General features: G+C 44.5%; 1 long non-coding RNA gene across 1 annotated transcript; it reads left to right on the forward strand.

The window, feature by feature from the left end:
• The first annotated feature begins 14 nt into the window (after window positions 1-14).
• On the forward strand, window positions 15-17,425 carry LOC133508309 (uncharacterized). Its single transcript, XR_009797024.1, has 3 exons — window positions 15-48; window positions 136-412; window positions 16,932-17,425. It is a non-coding gene; the product is annotated as an uncharacterized LOC133508309 (long non-coding RNA).

Consider the following 17,425-nt stretch of genomic DNA (forward strand, 5'->3'; position numbering starts at 1 on the left):
TTTAAAGTAGGTGTGGGCATTTGGCGATATGACACATTTCATCAAGTGGTCAGTTAAAATTATTGTCTTTCCACAACGATAATCCGTCTTCTTTCATTGTTCCTCATGACTGGAAACTTGCTTTCTCTTCTTCAGGCTCTCGAGCGTCGCCGCCACCACTGGATGGCACTGAAGTCCAGGCCCGTTTTCTAATGAAACAAATTGATTAGCTTTAAGTGTGAGTCAGCCATGACTTCACTTCTAGGCCCAGCTGAACCTCTTTTGCCCCCCAGCCACGAGGAAGTGATGCAGCCGCGGGATGACGCACGACGTCGCCCGCCAAAACGGAGACAGATCGCGCACGAGGCACGTGGAAATCCACCCGGCGCACGCTTCCCTTCTTGTGGTTGACTCGGAATTCAGCAGCCCGGAGGTACTGACACACGCTTTGTGGTGTGGCGTGCAAAGGTTCACGAGCGGAACCGCAACCAGGCCGTGGGACGACAATAGCGTCGGTAATGAGAAAATGTCGTTCGAATGGTGTGACTTTGTTCAAATGTGATGCCTGGAATGGCTGAAAATTCCCACAAGATGGCTGACTTCCTGGTGATATTCATTTGATATTTGATATTCATTTCGTTAGCACGATTGACACGTCTGCTACTTTGGTGTGGATTGGTTGAGCTGGTCAATTAGGAAGGAAGTCGGTCAGTTAGGAAGTCAAACTTGACCTCATTTTGTTTTGGCAAATTGATAAATTCATGAGTACAGTGTACCCCTGCCTAGTTGTACTTCGCTATTCACCAATTAGCGTTTTATTTTGTGGAAATCATCCTCAGTTCGCTGAAAAAAAATCCTTATTTCGGTTTTCGTGTGCCTTGTGAATTCTTGTAAGAGGTCGCAAAATGGAGGCTAAGCTCTGGCTAAATGGGAAAATAGTAATACGTGTCAGGATGTACGTTACATACTCAGTTGGAGGAGGATAGAATAGAATACTAGCGGGAGAGAAGATGCAAGAAGAATGGAGGAAAAGTGTGCTAGTTCCCATTTTTAAGAACAAAGTGTTCAGAACTGTGGAAACTACAGAGGAATAAAGATGATGAGCCACACAATGAAGTTATGGGAAAGAGTAGTGGAGGCTGGACTCAGGACAGAAGTAAGTCCCTGCGAGCAACAGTATGGTTTCATGCCTAGAAAGAGTACCACAGATGCATTATTTGCCTTGAGGATGCTCGTGGAAAAGTACAGAGAAGGTCAGAAGGAGCTACATTGTATCTTTGTAGACCGAGGGAAAGCCTATGCCAGAGTACCAAGAGAGGAACTGTGGTACTGGATCCGCAAGTCTGGTGTGGCGGAGAAATATGTTAGAATAGTACAGGACATGTATGAGGGCAGTAGAACAGCGGTGAAATGTGCCCTAGGTCTGTCAGAAGAATTTAAGGTGGAAGTGGGACTGCATCAGGGATCCGCACTGAGCCCCTTCCTGTTTGCGGTAGTAATGGATAGGTTGATAGATGAGGTTAGACTGGAATCCCCTTGGACTATGATGTATGCAGATGATATTGTGGTCTACAGTGAAAGCTGGGAGCAGGCGCAGGAACAATTAGAAAGATGTAGGTACGCACTGGAAAGGAGAGGAATGAAGATTAGCCAAAGTAAAACACAATTTATGTGGGGCAAGGGAGGAAGAGTGAAGCTCCAGCGAGAAGAGATGGCGAGGGTGGACGACTTCAAATACTTGGGGTCAACAATGGAGAGTGTGCTAAGGAAGTGAAGAAACGGGTCCAAGCAGGGTGGAACAGTTAGCGGAAGGTGTCTGGTGTTCTACGTGACAGAAGAGCCCCCGCTAGGATGAAGGGCAAAGTTTAAAAAGCATGGGTGAGCCCGGCCATGATGGACGGATTAGAGACGGTGGCACTGAAGAGACAACAGGAAGCAGAACTGGAGGTGGCAGAAATGAAGATGTTGAGGTTCTCGCTCGGAGTGAGCAGGTTGGATAGGATTATGGAAATTAGCTCATTAGAGTCAGTGGCAGTAGTTAACTCGGGTTGTTTGTGGCAAATAACAGGCGTCTTATGATGTCAGAAGATTATATTTGTCCTCCACGGCTGACGTTATCTTATGAACTGATATTTAGTGGCGTCGGTCTTCACTCACGTCTGGAGTTGCTGCGGCAATGACGTCTCCAATTGGAACTCGTCTGAGACTCGAATGGGTATTTGTTCACGTTATTGAAAGTATTAAAAAAGAAAGAATTCAAGTGACAGGGAGGAGCTTTGACTGGAGCCCCACTTGACTGAACCTCATAACCTCCACCGAAATAGAGCGACTCAAAAGTGAGTCCCCGTTGGCTTGAAGATTCAAAGCAGCTAACCGCCATTGTTAGCACAGCTTGTAGCAACTAGTATCAATTAGGCGACAAAAAGGCCGCTGCCAAAAACGTCACACTGCACATGCTTCTCCTCAGACGTCCTGGACGTGTCAACTTATGCTTCGCGAGAAGATGTAGGCATTCTTTTCCATGAATCCAAGGTGCACGTTATGCAACCTCATCCCGCTCTGAATCTCTTTTTGGGAATGCGAGCGGCGCTGTCAGAATGCCTCCGCTCGCAGAAGCCCGGCCTGCATTTTTATAATTCCTTTTTTTTTATTATTATTTTTTTTTAATGCCTAAAAGCAGCTGGCCCTGGTAGCCCGATGGTACTTGGCTGCACGAGAGAATATGTGAAACCCTGTTCGTTAATTTAAAATACTTCCCATGTATAGTGCCACACAGAATAAGTATTTGTGTACATTTTTACACTTGTGTAAATGTTATGGATCATCAAGCCGGTTCGAACGTATCCAAGTAAATACAAAACGCAGTTTCTAAATAATGTTTTTATCTATGACTATATGAGAACCAGGCGGCACGGCGGATCAGCTGGTAAAGCGTTGGCCTCACAGTTCTGAGATCCTGGGTTCAATCCCGGACCCGCCGTTTTCTCCCGGCACTCCGGTTTCCTCTCACCAAAAACACGCAACATTAATTGGACGCTCTAAATTGCCCCTAGGTGTGATTGTGAGTGCGACTGTTTGTCTCAATGTGTCCTGCGATTGGCTGGCGACCAGTTCAGGGTGTACCCCCACTTCCTGCCCATTGACAGCTGGGGTACGCTCCAGAACCCCCCCCCCTCCCCGCGACCCTCATGAGGATAAGTGGCAAAAGAAAATGGATTGATATGTTGGCCTCACAGTTCTGAGGACTCAGCTTCGAAGTTTGCAGTGTGGACAAAAGCAAGAAAAGTATTTTCACCCAGCGAACCAGCACTTCGTGATCAGAAGCTAACGCTATTAACAAAGCCAATGCAGCTCTGCTTACCTTCCTGCTTTGACCTGATTATAAAGTTGTCTCACACGCGGGTGTTTCGGATAGGAAGTACAAGCTTGGATTTCACTTTGGATCTTCGCTCAGGCTAGTTGGGGGGGCACTTAATGTAAGTTAACCTCGCTGTTATCTTGCACAAAAGTATTTTTAGAAATACTGTAGTCATATGACAAAAAATTAAGTTGGTTGTGGAAATTTACACTTGATTGTTGGAGAGGCAGACGGGCAATTATTGGTCAAAATTAGCTGCCGAGGTCAACTTTCCATTAGTCCCATTTATGTAAGAGAGATGTAAGTTTTTCCGGCATATGCTTGGCCGGCCTCTTTTTTTTTTTGTTTACCTTAAGGGATAGTTGATTCTCCCTCTTTATTATTATTATTTTTTTAAAACACATCTGCGTGTCTCATCTTTGAAAAACTGGCCGCACAACAACAGGTGTTGTCAACATGTGCTAACGCTAGCGTATTCTAATTCCGCGGCACTGACATGTGTTCGGCGATACTGTAACGCCGTTAAGTGTTGTTATGATGATGCGGCGGACTGGAATGCAAGTCGTCGTCTGCCCTTCGAACTGGGACGCGCAGATGTGTCGGAGCTTGAGTGCAGCATCATTTTTTGTTTTTTTTTAATTGGCTGCCAAGTTTACACTGTGGCGGCCCCCAGTGGTAATGACGTCTTACTTTGATTTGCCTTGACAGTGGAAACTCCGCAATCCAACACCGGGTCGTTCGTCCCTGTTTCATTTGTTTGGTTTTTCACTTTTCGCGCGGGAATGTTTTGTAAATAAATCTTTAACAACCGTTCAACCAATGTTGTATTGACGGGCAAGTGTAAAAAGCAGCTAAAAATGCTAATTTTTAATGCTAAATGTGACGTGCAGGGGGGGGGCAGCACCACGTGTAAATGGGTAGCATGTCCGTTTTCACACGCCTCCGTTTCGGGGTTCGATTGTCGGCGCTGGTCCCCCTGTGTGGTGTTGTATATGTTTAAAAAAAAAAAAAATCCCTACTATCCGTCCATCCCATTTTCTTATCCGCTTATCCTCACGAGGGTCGCAGGGAGTGCTGGAGCCTATCCCAGCTGTCAACAGGCAGGAGGCCGGGTACACCCTGAACTGGTCGCCAACCAATCGCAGGGCACATTGAGAAACAGCCGCACTCACAATAACACCTTGGGGCAATTTAGTGTCCAATTAATGTTGCATGTTTTTGGGATGTGGGAGGAAACCACAGTGCCCAGAGAAAACCCACACAGTCACGGGGAGAACATGCAAACATCACACAGGCGGGGCCGGGATCGAACCCAGGCCCTCAGAATTATGAGGCCAACTCTTTACCAGCTGATCCACCGTGCCTCCATCCTCACTATTAACGCAAATTAAAAAGAAGAACCACATAATAAACCAGTTATTCCTCCTTACTTTAGCTTTGGGACAATTAAAAGTTAAATTAAATAGTACTAATTATTATTATTTTAATATAAATCAAAATCATGACGTATAGTATCCCATAAATGTGATATCCCTCGCTTATGAGGAGAGTTCCTCGCCTTCTCTCATTTTTTCTCTCACGCAGTGTTTTACAAGTTGAGGAAAGGCGACCTCCGGAAAATCTTTACAGTTCGGAAAAACCGATTGTACCTCGCGGTCTAAGGTTCCCAACATGTGGGTAAATCACTTCATTTTCAACGTATAAATGTCTTTACCAACGTTCAGAATGTTCAGTGCAAGTTACTTCATGATTGCCGTCCACCGGGCGACTTTCTCGTGAGAAACGGTGTGAAAATAACTCCCCTTGTGTTGGCTTTCCGCCACTTGTCACTTAAAAAAAATGCTAAATTGTCAAGACTGTGCTTTTGGAAACGGACTCCTTTCTTTGCGCAGTGATGTTCTTAGTAAAAGCAGTGCACATCAGCGAGCAACAATATATAAATATACTGTATATGTAATAATTTTGCTCTATATTCAAAGAGATCATTCTATGGAAGACCATCTGAAAAGACCAGAAAAGATCGATTGATTTCGGTAATTAAATGTGATGGATGGTGCCCAACCAAATACACACAACCGTGTAGCAATCACTTCATTTCAGGTAAGAATTATTCTTCTCAATCTCAAATTCCCAAAAAGTATTTATAATGCAAAGTTGGCTCATTTGAGAACAATGCGGGAAAAAAAAAAACAGGGAGTCATCGCCAACGTACGCGGAATCATGTTGGGGACACGTTAACTTCGGTAGACCTCTCCCGACAGACTTTTTTTTTTTTTTTAAATATGCATTGTTCTCAAATGAGTCCAATGCGTATTTAAAAAAGGAAAATAAACCGTCGGTCACACGGAGGTTTACGTAGGTTAATGTGTGGCCGCAACCTGCTTCAGTGTACGGGGCTGAAGCCTATCCCAGCGGTGTATTTCCTTTTTTTTAAATACGCATTTGAGAACAATGCATATTAAAAAAAAAAAAAAAGTATGTCACGGAGAAATTTACAGAAGTTTAATGTATGGCCGCAACACGCTTCCGTGTACCTCCGAGACGACTTTCTTTTTTTCCCCAATCATAGTAAATACCAGCGGTCGTTTATTCAATTATTGGTATTTGTATTGAAAAAAATCCGAGTGTCTCTATCACTATGTGGGCTTTATTCTTGATTGAGAACAGATCCAGCAACGAAGTATTTGTACGAGTCCAGACTTTTCTACACTTTCAAGCTCTTCCGTGTAAATCTTGACGACTTAGTCACCAGATGCAGGTATAGATCCAGTTGTCCAAGACAAGCGGAAGCGCGTTAACAGTCCCAATTTCTTATCGGCGAAAACATCGACTTCGGCATAAAATATTGGTCCTCTACGCCAAGTGTCCCTTTTTTCCACGTATTATCACCCTTTAAATGTTTAAACATATCTGACAAAACTCTGGGCGTCGTGCTCTAAAACGTATTTTCGTGTCGTCTCCAACCGACTTAGCATTGAGCAGTGCTTTGCTTGAGCGGCAGTAAGGCCAGTCACGTGACGTAGGTGCACGACCTCTATCGAATCTAGAATGGATGTTGGTTATTTCCTGTGCATCCCAGAATTATATTTACCCCCACAACTTGCAACTTACTTCCAAATGCGCACACCCATTTACAGCACTGCCGCGGCTTGACGTGTCACACTTCAAACTGACAAGTGTGCTCCGTAACACCCACCCCCCGGCCCCCAAGCCCGCACGCTCCCATCCCTCCCGTGTCGATTGTTTTGACCTTTGCTCGGAGGAAATAAGGCCGCCTGCGCTTGATGTGACAGGCGGGCGCATCACCTGGATACCAGCGAAAATAAACCGGCGCGAGAGAGACGGGAACATTTCAGGCTCTCACAGGAGCCTTTCAAAATGGAACAATGGTTTTGCCCCGAGGGGGAAAAAAGTGATCACGCTGGTATGTTTACATTAGCGCAAAAGGGAAGCTGTCATTGTCCCTGCCAACCATTTTCTTCTGTTTCTCGCTGTATCAAACTCATTCCTTCCGTGTACAGTGTGCATGCATATTAAAAAAAAAACATTTTTATATGTTTTTTTTTTCAATACATTGCAGTCATATTTGAGTACCCTCAGTACTATACAGGGAGTCCTCGGTCTACGACTGAGATCCGTTCCTACAGTAGTGACTTAACTCGCACTATAAGCCGCACCGCATTATAAGGCGCACCTCCAATGAATGTCATATTTTAAAACTTTTTCCATATATAAGGCGCAACGCATTAAGGCGCATAGAATAGACGCTACAGTCGAGGCTGGAGTTACGTTATGCACCCATTAGATTGAGCTGCACGAAAGGCTCAATAGTCATCTATGTATAAGGCTCACCACATTATAAGGCGCACCTCCAATGAATGTCATATTTTAAAACATTTTCCATATATAAGGCGCATAGAATAGACGCTACAGTCGAGGCTGGGGTTACGTTATGGACCCATTAGATAGAGCTGCACGAAAAGCTCAATAGTGATCTATGTATAAGGCGCACCGGATTATAAGGCGCACCGTCGGCTTTTGAGAAAATTAAGGGGTTTTTGGGTGCATCTTATAGTGCTGAAAATATGGTACATGATTTTAGTGATGATTGTTCAGTATAACATAGCAAGTGAAAACACTGGATTTATACCTGGAGCAAAGACAAATAGTATATGAGAGACGGGATATTATATTTGGGTACAGTCTGTTTATAAGACACGAATGATGTGCTTCTATTAAAAAATTGACGCCAGCCTGTCACACACTTCTGTGCTTTGGCAAGGCTTTATTTTTATTTACTTCTATTGGGGATAGAATAATGGTGGGGGGGTGTGCAAGATTTGGGAGCAGTTCAATGAAACTGACGTGAGGGAATTCGGTGGGGGTTGGTTGTGAAGGGGGGGGGGGACTTCATCATCATGCCTTCCCGTAAGCTAAAAAAAAAAAAATAATAATAATAATAATCCTGGCCCCGTAAAACACAGCCCAGTGGGTACAAGAGCAATAGGACGGCGCACGCTTGCTTATTAATACCGAAAAGGGAGGCGCGCTCACCTCGACAAGCGCCAACACGCGAGCGCATTACCTCGCCGGCTGCTATGGCAAAGATGTGAACCGCATTCCTCAATGCACAAACTCGCAGCTCTTTTCCTTTCTCTCTGAGAAAACCTTTTTGAGGGTGACTCAAGTTTGGGGAAAGAAGGGAGGGGGGGGGAGTCGCGGGTGGGGGGGGTTGACTCACAAGTCTGCAAAAAGGAAGTTACAATTGCCAGCATGTCTTGTTCATGTTGCAGATATGAAAAAATGACTTTTAGGAGAAGAAGAAGAAATGGATTTGTGTTTGTTTTTCAGCGAACTGGTGAGCGTTGAAACAATGCTCAGACGTCATCGACGCAGGAATACACATGCATCGCAATCCGATGCTCGTGCACTAACGCAGCGGTGCGATGGGAACTAGTACCGGTATCTTTTGCTTCTTTTGTTGTCGTTTACGCAGATAAATGTGGCTAGCAAAATGGTAAATTGTAGTACAGTTGGAACTTCAGTTCACGAACAAATTGCTTTCCGAGCAAATATTGTGTCGGTTCATCCAGCACACGGAGTCCTCGCCTTTGCTCACGCATGACTAAGACTATCTTTGATTAGTATGTCCAATTTATATGCCTTCTGCTTCTTCTTTTCCTTTCGGCTTGTCCCGTTAGGGGTCGCCACAGCGTGTCATCTTTCCCATCTAAGCCTATCTTGTGCGTCTTCCTCTCTCACAACAGTTGTCCTCATGTCCTCCCTCACCACATCCATCAACCTTCTCTTTGGTCTTTCTCTTGCTCTCTCTTCCTTGGTAGCTCCATCCTCAGCACCCTTCTACCAACGTACTCCCTCTCTCGCCTCTGGTCATGTCCAAACCGTCGAAGTCTGCTCTCTCGATCGAACCTTGTCTGCAAAACATCCAACTTTGGCTGTCCCTCTAATGAGCTCATTTCTAATCCAATGCAACCGTGAACCTCAACATCTTAATTTCTGCCACCTCCAGTTCCGCTTCCTGTTTTCTCTTCAGTGCCGCCATCTCTTATCCGTCCATCATGGCCGGCCTCACCACTGTTTTATAAACGTTGCCCTTCATCCTAGCGGAGACTCTTCTGTCACATAGAACACCAGACACCTTCCGCCAACTGTTCCACCCTGATTGGACCAGTTTCTTCACTTCCTTACCACACTCTCCATTGCTCTGTATTGTTGACCCCAAGTATTTGAAGTCGTCCACCCTCGCTATCTCTTCTCCCTGGAGCTTCACACTTCCTCCTCTGCCCCTCACATTCATTTTCATTTATTCTGTTGTACTTTGGCTAATCTTCATTCCACTCCTTTCCAGTCCATGCCTCCATCTTTCTAATTGTTCCTCCACCTGCTCTCTGCTATCACTGCAGATCATAATATCATCTGCGGACATCATGGTCCAAGGGGAATTCAGTCTAACCTCGTCTGTCACGTATCCATTACTACCCAAACAGGAAGGGGCTAAGAGCGGATCCCTGATGCAGTCCCACCTCCACCTTAAATTCTTCTGACACACCTACGCCGCATGTCACCACTGTTTTATAAACTTTGCTCTTCAGTCTCCCAATGACAAGGAGCTCTTGATGAAAGGACTATGATTGGTCTGTTCACGGATCCAACATCTGTTTGGTAGCGACACCGAGAGTGGAAGAGTCACAGAAAAGCAGAGAAGTCAAGATCCTTAGAAATTTTCATGGATGAAACACCAGCTCTGATTTTTACCATTCAGCTCCTGGTCAGAGAACAGCAAATGTGTTGTCGCTCTGGTCTGAAATTTCACCCAAAAGCCAAATATTCCAGAAGTTTTTGTGAGTGCTGGAGCCAATCTTAGCTAACAACGGGCAGGAGGTGGGGGGTACACCCTGAACTGGTTGCCAGCCAATCGCACGGCACATGGAGACAGACAGCAGTCGCAGTCACAATCACACCTAGGGGCAAAAAATTTTGAGTGTCCAATTAATGTTACATGTTTTCGTACAGCAACAAAACACTCGCATTTCAATTTTCACGTGAAATTCACCCAGCAAAACACATCTTTTTGTCCAAATACCGAAAGCGTATCCATCTCGTCTCGGTTTCCAAAGTCGCCTCGGGGCGCTCCTTTTACCAGATATTTGAAAGACATAGTTCAACTCCGAGCAGTCCGGCGCAACAAGGTAATTTGTCAGTCGCTGAACTTCAAAAAGCTCCAATGTGTAATGACTCGAAGCCCCCGAGCTCCGCGGATCTCTTGTGCTCGTTGCATGTGGTCCCCCCCCCCCCCTTGATTGGAGCCATGCGCTTAAGCTGATTAGACGAAGGTTCAAGCTCACGTTTAGGAGCACAAAATGGATATTCAGTCCGTTCGCCAAAGTCGGGAGCGACCCACAAAGCGTGAGGTCGTGCAGACATAGCGAATGAAAGAACCGTTAAAAAAACAACAACAGAAAGAGTCGTTTTAAGTGCTTCTGTGAACTTTAAAAGCCCCAACGCTGATAGTGTTTACTCCCGTGGCTCGATGTCATCATGATTTAAAATGTCAAAATGGTCGGCGGAGAGGAGTGAACACGGAGGAGGGGATATCTTCCAAAGAGGCGCGCAAAACAAGGCCACACTTCATCGTAACGCATTTCCTGACCGACTACAACACCCCACCGAGCTTTTGCCTGATTTACGGGTCCACTCTGTGCCTCAGCTACTCCTGCTTCGACCCTTCTAATGTGCCCATTTTTTTTTTTTAATCCTTCTCAAAACATTACCATTTATTACGCTGAAGACCGTGCCGCATCTGTCCTATCTCATCATCATCATCATCATCTAAGCTTGGTGGAAATGCGTCAATGTCGTTTTGAGATGATTATTCGAAAAATGACCGTATTTGTCCTTAGGTCACACCGAAGCTAGCCACGAGATTTCCTCCCAAAACAACGAAAAACGAGCGTTTGTGTATTAGTGTGACGTAATTTAACCCTCTCTGGACCAAATAAAATTTTGTAGGAGAGAAAAATCTGATACCTTCAGAAAATGATACTCTGGACTTAAAAAATTTCGATTATATTAAACCTGTATATTAAATATGGAACCCCTACCTGGAAAGGGTTTTAATATCGAGTTGAGAACAGATCTCAGCCAAGGCCCAATTTCATCTTAAAATTGCACGTTGAATTTTATCAAATTAACTATAGATTTCATATATCCAGCTCGCTAGCTGCATGTTACCACATTCTATCAAAAAACGATGATGACTTATTAAATTATGTGCATTTGACAAAAGTGTTCTTTTGTGTTGCTGGCGCTCAGGCAAAACCCGGTACGTCCAAATTTGGTCAGTTTGATATATTTTCAAAAGTCGGGATTATGGGTGGGCCACCATGCGAGTATGATATTTTTAACAAATAATTGATCAATCTAGGCGGCACGGTGGATCAGCTGGAAAGCGTTGGCATCACAGTTCTGTGGTCCTGGGATCAATCCCCGCCTGTGTGGAGTTTGCATGTTCTCGCCGTGCCTGCGTGGGTTTTTCTCCGGGCTCTCCGGTTTCCTCCCCGCATCCCAAAAACATGCGACATGAATTGGAGACTCCAAATTGCCCCTTGGTGCGATTGTGAGCGCGGCTGTTTGTCCCGATGTGCCCTGCGATTGGCTGGCTACCAATTCAGGGTGTACCCCGCCGCCTCCTGCCCGTTGACAGCTGAGATAGGCTCCGACACTCCCCGCGACCCTTTTGGGGATAAGCGGCAAAAGAAAATGGATGGATGACCAAGTGTTGAAAATGGATTTGTCTCTGCGGATATTTTACTGGCTCGACATGAAACGTTTTTAAGGATTTTGGTGATGCGAGGTTACCGATGATGATCCAAAAGGTGTGCATTCGTTATTATGATGCACCTATTACCAGAATTCAGCAAAAAAATAACGGCATAATTTTGAATCACGTTTTTTTTTTTTTTTTTTTGGTGCAAACGTGTTCATATAATGATGAAAAATTGATAATATTTTTGTGACATACTGAAGCCACACATCAAATTTGATCAAAAACTCAATGACATTTTGTCGAAAATAAAATGTATTTTTTAACTGCCTTATGAAAATATGGTGTAACGTTTTTTTTCTAACTTTTGACTCTAATAACAGATCACCACTTTATTTTGGAAAAACATAACATTATGAGAGTGATTTAATTCCAAAGTTATTTAAAGGTTTTTGTGGTAGTTTTTTGCTAAATTGTGTTGGGATTAAGAGCGGGTCCTTGTGGGTATTTCCTTGGCCCCCAAAAATGTGAAAACCCCTGATCTAAGTTGTCAAAATGAGCTTTATCAAGGCAAACCCCCCCATCGTGGTTGGCGATACCAGCCAACGTTCACGTTGTCGATCTGGAGTGTCACAATATTCCCTCTTTTCCCCAAATAACATCTGCTGCTAAAGCGCCAGACAGGTAGTTAGAATCTGTTGGTCACGGGTGGATTTTGTCTCTCTGTCTTTCCCGTTTTCTGTTTTGCTTTCTGTCCTTTTCTTTTTCTTTTTGTTTTTTTTTTTTTTCCTTGCCCTACTCTAAAGAGCCCCACGGCTAGTATTTCACTGATTACAGAGTCCCTCCATTTGAATGGTCGTTTGTGTATTGTCAGAACAAAGGGGGGCGAGCGGCCTCTGAAGAGGTGCTAGACAGGGGAATGGATTGGGCTCGGCGATTAGGATGAGTGGAAGTGCAGGTTCGGGCTAGCTTACGCCAGGAGAGGCGGCTCAAGGAGGGCTCTGCACTCCAACCACTCTGGAACATTTTCTTGACCCAAAGGGTCCATTGGCAGCGCCGTATCGAGTGCTTTTTCTCGACCATTAACGTTGTTCTGCGCTTTGGCCGTTCCCGTCTCATTCTCAAGCGACAAAGCCCTGGCGGAGGGCCAAGATTCAGGGTCTCATCATCTTCCAGGTCCCACGTCATTTGGTATTTTAAAACCTATAAATTGCCCCGTTCAAAAACTATTTGAGAAGAGCGTTGTTGTCGTCGGGAGCCACTTTTGGGTGGTCTGGCATTCAGTGGTGCAGCCGGAGGGTATTCAAAAGCAACGTTTTGGTGATGCCAACGGAGGCAGTGTGGGGCAGACTAAAACCCACATGATGGGGATGACCATCAGGGAGGCTGAGTTTCGGTCTAAGGTGGCCAGAAACCAGCACTGGCCACCTCCTGCTGGTCCCGGAATCAGTTGCATTTTAACTCAGCCCGAGAGGTGGAGGCCTCAGTATTTATTCTCGAGACCAAAACCACATGGTCTTCTGAATAGAAAGGGCACAAGTCTTAGTCTTGACCTGGTCGCAATCCTTCAAAACCCAGTCCTGACTTGTTTTGGATCCATTAAGTCTCATCTTTACTTAGTTTTAACCACTCTTGGCCCTAATCTTGACTCATTTTAGCACTTTAAAATCTCAGTCTTGACTGGATTTCAACCCTCTGGGTCTTGGTCGTGAATACTTTTACCTTGACCTGGTTTCAACTCCTCAAAGTGGCCCCTGTCCCTTAGTATTGGTCCCGACTCAGTCTCTATTCCTGTATGTCTGACTCTTGACTTTGACTCAACTTCTCAAAGCGTCAGTCTTCACTTGTTCTCGACTGCCTAAAGTCTTAGTCTTCACTTAGTCTTAAAATCTCGATCTGGGTCTTTACTCAATTTAAGATCCTTATCATCTTTGTCTTGACGTAGTCTTAGTTCTTTAAAGTCTTGGTCATGATTTGACCTCAGTCCCTCAATCTCTGTATTGACTTGATCTCGATTCTTGCAAGTCTTGGTCTTGCCTTGATCTCTGCGCCTCAACATCTCGGTCTTGACTTGATCTCAGCTCTGTAAAGTCTTGACTTGGACCAAACCCCTAGCCTACCTGTCTTAACGCCAAATCGATGGCGGTCATAAAAGCTGTACCAGAAGTGATAGCTTCAGAGGTTGAAACCAAATCCATCCTTTGCCTCGGCAAGGCAAGAACAACAGGCCCAGATGCACCTGATGACACACCGCTCAGACACACAATAAGCAGATAAACATTAGCGTGACAGGCTTCGTCTTTGAACACTCACTTAGTACTTCTCACCCCCAACATGAAGGTGGCGACTCACAATCAAAGTCCTCATCAAATTACGGGGGGTGCGTCGGGGGGTCACGCGCTCGGTGGGCTTCCGCATCCTTTTGATTCCGAAGCATCACCTTTTCAAAGCTGTTTTCCAGACGATTTTTAATTGACTCTGGCCCTTTGTGCCGTTAATGAGGCTTGTAAACCGCCATCCATCAAGCCGTTGAGGAGGAATACGGCGGGGCTCCGAGGTGTTGTTTTTAGGGTTTGTCAAATAATCGCACGTTTTCTGAAAGCCAGGCCAGTGTTCCCTTTCCAGCTTGTTGGGCCTCGTAACAATTTTACGCCGCGTCGCAAACAAAGCGGCAACCCTTCATTTGCCGCCCCACCCCCCACCCCCCTAAGAAAAACAATCACTGGGATTTTCTCAATTCGCAGACATTTAGGTCATTTTGTACTTCATATAAATCATTGATGGGTATGAAGTATGAAGTACAAATGATTTGTTACTGTATTGCTATTTTGTTTCCAAAGCGGTGGCGGTTCTCGACCAGTTTTACTGGGGGAGGGGGCTGGGCTTAGGCCAGGGGGGGTTTTGAGAGGGCCAGAGTTTTACACGCAAAGACAAACAAACAAATGTGGCACTGCGCCCCTTCTGCCCACCCAGAAACGTCACTTGTCCAGGGTAATTTTTTTTAATCGTGCTATCAAACTAAATCTATCAAACACCGACTTAAGAAGCCCCCCGCCCTTGCACGTACGGCGTTAAGGTCCCCTGGGGGGCTAAAGGGGAAGCTTAACTCTTTAAATGGAGAGTCGGTCGGGACGATTCTCCCGATTAGTCCTGCGGATAAGCGGAATCTGACAATCAATACATGTATTCTATATTTTGCCTGTCATACTTAGGTACTACTCCAAGTCAGTCCTTTTTTTTTTAACTTCTATTGATATTAAGGAGTTTAATGAGTACTAGTTCTTTTACCTTTTTTTTTTTTTTAACCGTTGTTTTTCATACACGTATCTGTACTTCTACCGAAGTTATTTTACCGCTTCTGCCAAAAGCTTTCACCAAGTCCACCCAGGCCCGTTATGTCATGTACTATTGTTTCACGACCGTCTGAAAACAAGACATGGCGCGTTTGCTCGTCCAAAGGGTGGTGACGTTTACAGTATCTGTCAAATGGGTGCCAAATATGGTCTGAGGCGCAATTGTTGCGCCGTGACACATTTTGGAAATGTCTTTGCATTATGCAATGATTAAACAATCTCAGAAAATGACGAGAGTTCAGATTGGTCTTCAAACCGGAGGCTCGAAGTGAAAAACTTGGGTTTTTGGACAACGCTTGACTCTCAACTGGACCGCGACCGAGCGGGGGTGATTGTTACTTTTGAACGGCCAGCTGAAGTTAGCGGAAATATAAAAGAAAATGACTGCCGTTTTTTTTTCACGATTGGTCGCAGGGTGCGTTTTTACTGTAGATGTATTCTGGTGAAAAGAGGAAGGTGCTGTAGTATGTTTTTATTGTTATTATTGTTTCAAAAAACACAATTTCAACAAATAAGAACAGCTGATTTGCCTTGATTCATTCTTTGTGTGAATCCAGGACCAGGAAAAAAGCATTTTTTTAGAAAACACATTTTTATTTTCATTGATAGTTTGAGAATCGTTTAAAATTGATTCTGACAGTGATGCTGTTGAGCAAACGACTTGTTACATTTTCAAAGCACCCCTACATAAACGTTTGTTACAAATAACCTCAATAATGGTCAGAATCATTTCTTCAACGATTTATTAGCTACTACAAATTCTGCTTTCAGCATAAAGTGTATTTGTTGTGCTGCAATCCCTCGATAATTGTTTCTGTCATTCGTGGTCAGAACTACATTTTCAGGGAACGTGATGCAGTTATAAATGTGTCATAACAACTCCAGTCATATAGCACAGAGCAGATGTGGGATGCGATGAGTCCGTAACTTAAGTAGGACGGTGATTTAGCAAGTGCTAAATATTGCACTTTTTTTTTCGGTAGCTATTATGATTTTCACGGTGGAACATTTGTGGGGAGCACCGCAAGCCCGAAATCAACTTTGAGGTGATGGAATCGGAAGTGTTAGTGGAAGGCAAACAGACGTATTGCTGAGTCACAGAAAATGATCTTCAACGCTGATAATTTTGAGGTAGCCGACAAGTGTATGAAAGCCATTTGATGAAACGTTTTCACAAATGTGTGGCAGTTGGATGTGTTTGCCAATCCTGGGTGACATTGCATTTAAAATTTACGACACCAGAACCAAATGTTGAGAAATGCAAAGGAGTTTTGTCATGAGTGATATGGTGATTTGTGTCAGGTTTGATAAATTATATTGATTGGGCAAAATTAATCCATTTGTTTATTATTCGTACCAGAACGCGCTTAATGATCGTCTGCAGTCCTGAACGGATTCAATCTTTGGCGCAGCTCTTTTGGCTCATCTTCCACATTTCAAGTCAGTGCCCATTTTTGCAGGGCCGAACCTTCAATAAATCGGTACCTTGGTATTTTATTTAAACGCCGTTTTCATTCGCCGGCAGTCGGCAGCCCCCGCTGGTGTCTCGTCAGAATCCAAATCAGTTTTACTGACCATATTCCAAGACACAAAAGGAATTTGTCTCCAGTATTTGGAGCCACTCAGATATGATAACAAACAGCCACTAGGACCAAAAATACATGTCTGATTGTAATATATATGATTTCAAACAAGGTTATTCTTGAATACCAAATGATCCTCAACCCATTGATGGTTTTCAGGGCCTGAACCGTCCAACCATATGAGTGTTCCATAAGAGATCATCAAGAGTGACTTGAGAAATGATCAAGTTTCACTGAATTTGTCTGAAAATGGTTTATTTACTACAATTACTGCATCTTTCATCTATTTATGGATCCACAGTGAGACAGAAGAAGTGGCAGAAAATACAATTATCCTGCGGAAAAATAGCTTTGGATTTTCCTTTCGGTTTCAGGTATCGTCCCAACTGACATGACGCCTTGCTGACCTACTGACAAGTGAGGCTTTGCCTATTTTCCCAAGTACACTGCCCCAACGGCAAGTTTCTCGAAACAAGATCATTTCCTGAAAAACCAGTCAGCGGAAGACCAACGCCGATGAAAACACAGAGACAGCGATAGAACGGACCTTTGCGACCTGTCAATCACTCGTACAGTAATAGCCAATCAGATAGCCGCATTGTCTTAACCCCCGGCTTGCACGCCCCCTCTCGCCGCATTGTCCCACAAGCAATGCCGGTAGTCAGTAGTGTGCGCCTGGAAAAGTTAATGTTACGAAGAAAATCGTCCTCAGGAACGTGCAATTCTGACGAAAGACATCCTGCTAGGTCACAAGCGGCCCGCTTGCCCGTTTGACTCATTTCCCAAAGCCTAAAACGCACTGGACGAAGTGTCTATGATGGATTAAGGCTCGCGGAAGAGCGCACGTACAACTAAACGTGGATAATAT

Source organism: Syngnathoides biaculeatus, chromosome 11, assembly GCF_019802595.1.
Source record: "Syngnathoides biaculeatus isolate LvHL_M chromosome 11, ASM1980259v1, whole genome shotgun sequence".
Taxonomy (NCBI): Eukaryota; Metazoa; Chordata; class Actinopteri; order Syngnathiformes; family Syngnathidae; genus Syngnathoides; species Syngnathoides biaculeatus.